Source organism: Sciurus carolinensis, chromosome 4, assembly GCF_902686445.1.
Source record: "Sciurus carolinensis chromosome 4, mSciCar1.2, whole genome shotgun sequence".
In the NCBI taxonomy this organism is placed as follows: domain Eukaryota; kingdom Metazoa; phylum Chordata; class Mammalia; order Rodentia; family Sciuridae; genus Sciurus; species Sciurus carolinensis.
Genome location: NC_062216.1, coordinates 47,355,366 through 47,363,879, shown reverse-complemented (window position 1 = coordinate 47,363,879; position 8,514 = coordinate 47,355,366). Strand labels below are relative to the sequence as shown.

At 42.2% G+C, this 8,514-nt stretch overlaps 1 protein-coding gene across 10 annotated transcripts in view; it reads left to right on the top strand.

Annotated features, from left to right (window-relative positions):
* Nucleotides 1–904: 904 nt before the first annotated feature.
* The window catches only part of Trmt9b (tRNA methyltransferase 9B (putative)), a 55,528-nt gene continuing 47,918 nt past the window's right edge, over nucleotides 905–8,514 (top strand). For 7 of the 10 annotated variants that reach the window (XM_047550333.1, XM_047550331.1, XM_047550329.1 and 4 more), the window contains exons 1-2: nucleotides 905–1,108; nucleotides 1,543–1,750. The gene's annotated coding sequence lies outside the window, so the exon portion shown is untranslated. Of the gene's footprint in view, nucleotides 1,109–1,542; nucleotides 1,751–2,022; nucleotides 2,110–8,514 lie in introns of those variants that run through there. The other 3 variants (XM_047550325.1, XM_047550323.1, XM_047550326.1) reach the window with 2 other exon arrangements.

Sequence of the window (8,514 nt, the reverse complement as noted above, 5' to 3'; positions counted from 1 at the left end):
AGAATCTGTAAAACCACGCTCATGACCTACCTAGCCCCTTCACTATACGGAAAAAGGAGATTTTTACAGAAAAAGGCAATACCCGATTATCCTTGGCATGACAATAAAGAGGCCCAAGCAGATGTTCCCCCTACCCCACCTCAATATACTGTGGCACTAGAAAATTGTTCCAAAATTAGAAACTGTCTGCTGGTCTCCAGTAGGCCCTTTTAGTAGCACCTTGAATATACCAGTGTCTATGTGGGACATACAGCTGGGTCTACACAAATGCACATGACTGGAAAAACAAGGTGAAGTGGTCCCCACACCCCATGGGATTAGGAGCCCCAACCTTTACCTAAAGATCCGCAAAGCAATATGTGAATCTTTCCATTTGGAAAACAAGAGTTTTTTGTTTTTTGTTTTTTGTTTTTTTTTTAAATACATAGACCCCTGATAACAACTGAGTAGTTTACTGATAGGGGTTGCATGTTTTTACACTAAGGACCTAGCAGAAATATCATTACAGGAGTCATAGGCGGGGTTTGTGTGTCCCATTTTCGGCAAAAGCTGCTAGGTTCCATTCTGTCCTGAGAGATGCTACTTTGATGGGGCTCCTTTGGCAAAAACTTAACAGATTGAGCATGCTGTTTCAGTAAAGATTCAGAGGGTCTACGCAGGGGCACTCTGGACTATGCAAAACCCTCTGATCTTGTTACCCATGTATACATGTACCCAATGGGGGGCATTTTCGTTGAAGTAGGTGGTTGCCAGGACCAAATGAGAAAAGACGTGCTAAAGCGTCACGGTGTTGTCACCCCAGGTACTGCGTTGCACCGCTTTGGGCCGACCAGGTGTACCCGCCTCGGTGTCCTCGCCCACGGGGGACGGGCCAAGCCAGAGACGATCGAGGGGGAGGAGGCAGGAAGGTCACCCCCGGCCTCAGGCAGGGAGGGAGCGATCGAGCCTCACTTCCCTGGCATGTTCGGAGAGGACGGGGCGGGGAGGAGACACTTCCCTGGCTCGCTAGGCGCCCGCCGCCCCACTGAGTCTGCTTGTCCTCCGGACCCGGAGACGCCGCGGGCCTGAGTTCCCGGACAGCCGGAGCCCGAGCGCCGCCTCCTGAGAGGTGAGGGCAGGTCTGGGAGGCGGGGTGGTGACTGGAGCCGGAGCCCGCGCCCCCAGGGCCGCGGCCGATCGTCCAGCTACTGTTTCCAGGACTGCCCCAAGCCTCCCAAGCTCCGGAAGCTCGTTCCCGCGCGGGGAAGGGTCTGGCTAGGGAGGGACTCAGGCTGCGGCGGAAGGAGCGGGTCAGCCAGCCTCGGAGCAGGAGGCCTCCAGGGCCTTGCTCCCTCCAACTTCTCAGTCAAAGCCCCACACGAGTCCGGGCGCGCGCGCGCGCTCCCCACAGCCCCGCGCGCACCAGCACCCCGCGCGCTCTCGCTCCCTCCAGTCCCCCCCACCCCATCTTCCTTTCATTCTCACGCTCCAAAATAGGTCAAGGGGTGGAAGTTAGACCTAGGACCGCCCCGACCTGGTTGCAAAAGAGCTTTTTCTCTCCAGCTCCCTGGAGAGCATTGTAACTATTTGGCCGCGTGGATCTTCCCGCCGTGATACCCTGCAGAAAGCGCCGGCGACCCGGGCGCCGCCAACGGTCTGCGGAGGGGAGCGGCGAGAAGCCTCTTTTCTGCCCTAGTTCTGCGGACTCCGTGCCCTCTGGGAGGAGAGGGCGCGACAGGTCGCCTCGTACACCCGGGGTCTGACCGCCTGGGTGAGTTCCTGCTCTTCCTCGGCCTTTCCATTCACTGTGGGTGACCTGTTTACCGGGCAAACTTAGGCACGACCAAAACAGGCGAGCCTGCCGTGCGGTAAGGGATTGCGGGATGTGCTTCAGATGGTAGAGCCGATAAATCAGAGCTCAGAGCTGAAGGGGACGCGGTTAGTGGCTTAGAGGCGAAAACGAATTTGTATTTTAGTGGCGTGCACGTGTGTCTTTCCCTTCAGAAGCTGTCACTTGGGAATTGATTTTTAACTAGCAGGAGGCGGAGAACTAAGATAACTCGAAGCCAGAAAGTTTTCAAAGCTGACGATGAAAATACGGTTTTTAGAAGGGAATGCCAAAATAGGATGGTAGGATTTATATAATATTACTTTCTCTCTCTCTCTCTCTCTCTCTCTCTCCATATTTCTTGGGTTCATTTTAATAAATGATATAAGCAAACCATACTTTATGTAAAAAGAGGGGAAGGATGCAAAGATACACGGGCAAAGCTAAGTCGGTTTGCATGAATTTAAATGTACATAGGAAATATCGCGTGGGGAAAAGCTAGAAGGAATCTATATAGTTTTGTGGTTAAGGTTATTGCGATATTACAGGTAAGGACTGGTGTTTGTTTCAGCAGGGGAAAATATTATTCATGTGACTAATTAGCAAGTCAAATCCTTTGGCTTCCTGGCTAATGAATGGTTAATTTGTTTAGAAGTTTACAAGGGAGACTGTAGGCTTTTCTGTCGTTGATGCCTGGCTGAAAATGCAGTATAAACAACTCTAATATGGTGAGTGGTGGCTTAGAGATGCTCAGAAGAGAGGATCACTGGAGAAGGATGCTAGTGTCTGTCTGATGCCATTGATTGCATGTAACTTATTTAAAGGAGACCTTGGCAAGTTGGAAAGTCACTAAGGAAACTGCTCCAGAGAACTGCTGCTTTATTAGTGCGCTTGGTTAGATTTGAAAGGGGAACTCTTATAGACTCTTTTCCTAATTCAAAAGAAATCCTATTTCTAGAAAGATTCAATTACTGTAATGATGTCCTTTGGAAATAATTTGTTCCCCTTTTTTTGGGCATATATCTTAATCTAGCTAAAGCATCAAGGTAGTTTGAAGGTTTAATAAAATTTTACTTACCAGAGGGATGGTGACATTGAAAATGCTTAGTCTACATACTTAACTAATTCTGCCTTAAAATGGAAGGGCAGGGTGGCAGGAGGAAGTTCCAGAACATCTTAAATCACTGTTTATCTGTATTTTCTAAAGCCAAATCTTACTTACGATTTAAAGAACTGTGTAGAAAAGATGTTAGTCAGACATCATACAGTATTTCTGAGAGATGGGTATATGAGTGCTTCCACACATTTCTCTTGAAAGTCTAGAGAAGTAGGTTCCAAAATTGAGACACATTGTGGTGAAGGCTTTATCATTGCTTTGAAGAAGACACCTCAAAATCTAATTTTTGAGAGAAAAATGTGATGAAATTCTTGTATTTACTGCATGTGGATGTTCAGCTTATATTTTTAGGAAGGAATTGAGTGAACGCTCTCATTATGCAGTTAGCCCATGGTATAATGAATGTTGAAATTAGGCTGTCAGCCCTTGTCTGTGCAATTTTATGTTTTTACTCTAAGACAAATTAGGAAGTGTTCTGAAGAGTGGCATGGAAGTATTAAGATAACTAAAGAATTATGTAAGGACAAACTGACGGAACTAAATATTGAGTTGGAGTCTGGCATAGTTTGGTCCCTGGGAAGACTGGAAGAATAGTGATCCTACATGGTCAGTTGAATATCCATTAGCTTTTGTGATTCTCTTCTCTTGATGATATAAGAGAAGATAAAAGCCCTAGATTAGAGCTGTTCAAAGAGGAGTTAATGCCATTCATTTTGGGTACTTACATCTCATGCAGAGACCCTTCCAACCACTCCAGGGAGGCATTTTAAGATTGAACTAGATTGCCTGGAGTGAAATTCAGCTTAGCGCCATTCCCCCATCTGTGAAATGGGCATAATGATCCTTCTAAGATGGTTGTGAGGAGCAGATGGAATAATGAGTGTGAAATGCTGAGTATACCTTTGGCACATTGTCAACAGTCATGCAGAGTGGTTATAATAAGAAGTAGAGTGTTGACTTATTATCATCTCCTAGGGGCTGCAGAGAGGTTGCTGCATAATTGACTCTAGAATTGAATATTCGAGTCGGTGGGTCATTTCCCCACTGACAGAGTCAGTGTCCTTTGGGAGCTTGAGGTCACCCTTGCCTCTCTTCCACCCTAGACAGACCTTTGACTTGCAAGGTTAAAGAGGTCACTTGTAATTATTTTTGGAGATAATAATGAGATACATAATAGGGAGAGAGGAGCTTTCCACTTGAACTTCTAAAATAAATTTTATGCATTTGCTTAACTAGTTTCTGTTAATGCCTTTAGAAGTATAGTCTTGATAACAGGATGATAATTTTTGGTTTTTCCAAAATTTACATCCTTTAGAATTTAGAAATAGAGTCTAGTATATAGACTATGGAAAGGAATTAATAATACTGTTTATTCAGCTTTTTAAGCATTCAACATTCCCAAGGCACCTAAGGCACTAAAAAAAAAAAACAAACAAACAAACAAAAAAAACACCAGACTTGACCCTTTACCTTGCAGAATGCATGTCTGCTGGTAAGAGGTCAACCTGTAAATCTGTATTAAGTATTGTTCAGGAAAAATGTAAAGGGCAGTGATGTAGTCTAGGTATTTGTCCCTCCAAAACTCCTGTTGAAACTTAATCCCTAGAGTTGTATGTTAATGGTATTTGGAAGAGGGACTTTTGGAGGTCGAAGTAATAGGTCATAAGGCTGGGGTCCTCATGATAGTATAAGTGGCTTATTAGGAAAAAGACCCAAGTCATCAAGCTTGCTGTCTTGTCATGTGATGCCTCCTTGGGTCTCTGCAGATTCCCCACCAGGAAGATGTCCCTCACCAGATGCTGAGCAGATGCCAAAGCAATATTCTTGGATTGTCCAGCCTCTAAAACCTTGAGATAAATAAGTTTCAATTCTTTATGAATTATCTAGTCTGTATGATTTCAATATAGCAACCAGAAATACATGAAGGCAGAAATAGGAAATTAGACCTGTGGGGTAGGAGGTGAGGAATGCTTACGTAAGAAAGTGATATGAAGGAAGAATTAATGCAGAGTGAACAGCACTTGCAGGGATCCTGAGTGTGAATGTATGTGTGTGTGTGTGTGTGTGTGTGTGTGTGTGTGTGTGTTTCAGGGAGAACAAGGAAGAGGATAGGTACCTTTGAAGAAGGGGGTAAGGCAGTATGTATGAGGCTGAAACAGTAAGTCAAAGCTGTAAGATATATTTTGTTCTCTTATTAAGGCTATAGTTTCAGTAGAACTCTTATTTGTGAAACATATTACTTCAGAGTTTTTCAGACTACTCTGTTGAATTATTAAAATATTTGTAATCTTTTTATTAACTGATCAGAAACAAAATCAGTGTTTACCATAATTAATTTATCAGTTCTTTGTATTGTCTGAATTTTAAAAAATTTGGATTCATTTCTTTTTTAAAATTGAACAGATTTCTGTTTAAAATGCATGTTATGGATACTTCTAGCTATCATAATATTGCACATACACCCCCTCCAGTTTTAATCCATGCCTACAGAAGAGCTGCAGGGACCCATTGCTTTGTATTTCTCACATGGAAAGGTCCCCTAAGTCTCTGTCTGAGAACTCCTAAGCCCGGCTCTGTGAGGCTATGATACACACCCTGCAGAGCAATGACAGGAAGCAGCCTCACACTTCAGTTGCTTTCTCAAGGTCACTTGAAGGACTTGGTGTACAGTCCTCTTCCCCAAGTGTATGATGTTATTCTGTTTGTCCTTGTCTCCTTCTCTCTCCCCTTCTCTCTCCAGTGTTCTCCATAGTTATTTCCCAGCCTTTATAAGTTTTTTTTTTTTTTTCTCAACCCCAGGTCCTAAAATGCTGTCAGCCTTAATTTAGGTAGCCATGGCTGGTTTTGCAGTGTGTAACTGTGTTTGCCAGATGGGTACAAACTTTCCTCCTTCAGGGTTCGCCCACGGCATTCCCTGCCATCTTGGTGTACAGAATGCTCTCATCTCTGCCTTCGCTTTCTCTATCAGTCAGGTTGCAGATAAGGGGGAAAATCCTAGCTACTATAAACAGAAAGGGGTTTGATAAGGGAATTAGTTGCTCACGAGGTGGAAAGGAAGGTTGCTACTTAAAGGAAAGGATAGGATCTTGGCTAAGCTTCATGAGGTGATTCCCAGGCAGCTCACCTGAACTGGCCCAGGTTTGCTTCCCTCACTGCCACAGACTGGGAATGGGAGTCACCACTGGAGCTGCTGACATCAAGAACACACTCTTTGCCTGTGTTCCATTGATCAGAGGAACTGCTGCAAAGTGCCTCTCCATCCCGGGAAGCTAGTGACTGAGCATTACTACCAACAACAAAAACCAACTTGCAAACATCATTCTTAGAAACCCTCTACTTCCCTTCTCCTCCAGTTCATCTTATTGGCAGAACCAATCTGTGCCCAGAATCCTAGCTGCAAGGGACTCTGGGAACTGTAGTTTTTAGGCCTCTTGCCACAGTTGTGAAATAATGTACAGTTGAAGGAGAATGGAACAAATGTTAAGTGACAAGCCATCATATCCAACACATCTAAAATACAGTTTATAAGAGATTTAGAGTACTTAATTTGAAGCAGGTTGCAATTGATTTTGGATCATGTGTTATAAAAATCAAAACTAACCTAGTTACTAACCAGTTACTCTTTCAATCGGATGGATATTATAAGTTGCAATTGCTAGAATAAGCATTAAGTAAATAAACAAAAAATTCCTAAGCACCTGCCTCTGTAGATCTAAGTAAAAATATTCCTTTGGTTTGGATTAGTAATCAAAGTAAAATATTAGAAAAAATATTTTTTAAATGGTTCTCCCCACCCAAGCTCCAGATAGCCTACTCATTTCATGTACCATAATGCAAAGAAAGAATATAGTACTATTAGAAATAATAGTGCCTAATTGGCTGGTTTATTCATTAGATGTGTTATCTGTGTACTTGTGTTTTTGTTGAATCTTTCTTTTCTCTGTAACTTTCATAGTGTTCTTTTTAAGGATTGCAAAGATAGACATGATCTGTTTATTATGGATTAAAATAAGAGTATGCTTGAATTTACTCCCATCACTTATTTTATACCCTGACACCTGTCCAATTTCCTTTTTTTACAAACCAATAATGTGGATATGACTGGATCTCTCCTATTCCTAGGTAATAAATTCTCAGTTTATTTGCATTCAGAAATTACATTAGTATATCTAAGAATAGTCTTGATTATTGAATAAAATCATCTTGAATTTGCCTCCAGGGCTTAGAGTTAGAAAAGGAGAGAAGGGTAGCTTAAGCAAATGGACTAGCTTAGTGGATTTGTTCACTGTTTGCATGCATTTTTTAAAATTGATATTTAGGTCTCAGAAGGTAAGATTGTTCAGATAACTTCTCTCTGTTAGGTGATGAAAGCATTTAAGTATAGAATTAGAAATGTTGCTGGGAGTAAGTCGTACTATAATATGACTTGTATTTTGGCGTCCAGTGGTGATAATTTTGGCTCAACTCCGAGCCACCCCAAATTAACACTTGAAGATAAAACAGTGCTCTTACTCTATAAATGCAGCTTCAAGTCTTCCATCCCAGGCCCCCACTAAGCTGTTGTCCCTAAATCTCTTATAGTGTAGTCTCATGGAGGAACTGAATCAAATGTTATTTGATCAAATAAAGGAGAGTAGGAGTATTCATCTTTCTGTTACCATAACACATGAACACTCCCAGGTCCAGCTTCTCTTCCTTCCAGCAGTTTTTCTCTTTGATTCAAATTGGTACAAACATTAGAGGCAAGACCCTGGATGTCCCTTACTCGGGGTTATAAGGATGAGAAATTCTTGTTTTCTCCAGCTGTATGAAGCTTGGTTGAAGATGGAGTCTAGTGCAAAACTCCTTCTATGGATGGAGAATCAAAATTACCTTTTAATTTGCTAAGTAACCTATAAAATAGAACATCTAAATCTGATATATCTCTGATTAGATCATCGATGAGCCTAATTGATGGGGGAGCTAGGTAGAGGGAACAAGCTTGGGTTTTCCCATGTTTTTTAAAGCGAATTTTGAGGGGAATCAAGCAAGATTAATATTTGAACATCACTGAATGATTTGTTTACTTGGCAATTCAAGAAGTGGATATTAAGAACCTGTTTTGGGGCTAGGGATATCATGCAGTTGGTAGAGTGCTTGCCTTGCATGCACAAGGCCCTGGGTTCAGTCCTCGGCACCACAAATGGTGGTTGGTGTTGTACGTACATGACTCTATCCTTGAGAGGCTGACGGTCTATGGGGTAGATGACAATAAAGGTTGTAATAATAGGACTGTCTTAGAATAAGTATGAAGAATAGTGGCCCTCAAAGAGAAAGTGGCATATTCTTTCATGGTGAGGTGTAAAATGGAATTATTTCAAACAAACATAGTTCTGACTTCAAAGAATATTGTTTTTACCAACAATAAAAAGGTGGCTGAGAGACAACAAGTAATAGCCGTCTAGGACCATATCTTTTTTTTTTTTTAATCTGTTTCTTCAACCCCCAGAAATTGAAATAGGTGTGCTTATTGAAAAATCAAAAGGCTTTAGTATTTAAAGAAGTAATGTGTTTATAAGACAAAAGGACTGCTTTTGGTACTCTAATCAAT